We start from the raw sequence: 1,522 nt of genomic DNA on the forward strand, positions 1-1,522 counted from the left end.
TTTGGAATTCAAGTCTGAGAACCAGACTTCTAGACCAAAGGAAAGGCTTGACTTCCGATAAAGGAGCACAGTGGTGTTTGCAAGGAGTAAGTGGCTGGAGCAGGGACATGCAGAGGGGAGGATGGGAGATGAGGCTAGAATGGTAGGTTAGGGAATTAATTCATTACCAGGCTGAAGGTTGATAGGTACCTTAGAGAAATCTGTAGGTATACGGTTTTTGAACTGGTGGTGGGGAGGAAGAGGACATGGCCTAATTCATCACTAGGGTTTGGGAAAGTTCATAATCTGGCTGTGATATTGTGATAAAAAAAATTGGACACATGCCTACAGATTCTTGGATATTTAAGTGATGGCGCTTCATTCCCTTCCCCTTGAGTGTGACTTGCTTCTATCAGATAGGACACAGTCGACTGTAGTTTCCACTTTGAGTAATTTTTCCCCCTGCATCTCTCTCTCCCTCCCTCCCTCTTTCCTTTTTTTTTTTAAGATTTTATGTATGTATTTGAAGGAGAGAGAGAGAACGAGCAGGAGGGAGGGGCAGAGGGAGAGGGAGAAGCAGACTCCCTGCTCGGCGGGAAGCCTGCTTCTCCTTCTCCCACTCCCCCTGCTTGTGTTCCCTCTCTCACTGTGTCTCTCTCGGTCAAATAAATAAATAAAATCTTTAAAAAAAAAAAAGATTTTAGGGGGCGCCTGGGTGGCTCAGTCGTTAAGTGTCTGCCTTCGGCTCAGGTCCTGATCCCAGGACCCTGAGATCATGACCTGAGCTGACGGCAGTTGTTTAACTGAGTCACCCAGGCGCCCTGACCACAGACTTTTGAGAGACCCTCAGACAGAGCCATCTAGCCATGCTGCCTCCTGACCCATAGAAACTGAGATACTAAGTGTTTGTTATTTTAAGCCACTAAGTTTGGGGTAATTTGTTATCCACCATAGATAACTAATGGGAATTTGTAGACCTTCTGTCTTCAAACCCATCAACTGTGTTAAGTCCTAGGATGACCTCACACCTAGCAGGTCCCACAGCAACTCATTATCTTCCCCACAGACCTGCGCGTCCTGTGTTTTGTGTCTCAGTTGTTGGCACCACCAGCCGCCTCGTTGCCCCAGCCAGAATATGGGAGTCATCCTTAACTCTTCTCCTCCACTCATGGTCAACAGCAAAGGCTTGTTTATTCCTTTTAAATGTCTCTCGTATTTATCTAATTCTTTCTACCCCTGCCATCTTGTAGTGCAGGCCGGCATCCTGTTTTCCCCAGCCTATCATAACTCGTCTTCTTGTCTCCAGTTGTGCAGTGTCTTCTCTGCCCCCTTCAGTGATCTTCGTAACGTGCAAATCTGACCCTGTCAAAGCCAATCATGCTTGACCACCTTCATAGCATTATTGTCCTGAGGATAAGGTACAGATTCCTCCAGGCGCCTTACATATATCTGAGTTGGCATCTGTTATCTGGTGTCCTGGCTACTTTAGTATTTGTCCTGAAAAAAAGTGTCTCAGTTTGAACAGTAAGTTACATGGTTGTCC

This window comes from Neomonachus schauinslandi, chromosome 5, assembly GCF_002201575.2.
Source record: "Neomonachus schauinslandi chromosome 5, ASM220157v2, whole genome shotgun sequence".
Classification (NCBI taxonomy): Eukaryota; Metazoa; Chordata; class Mammalia; order Carnivora; family Phocidae; genus Neomonachus; species Neomonachus schauinslandi.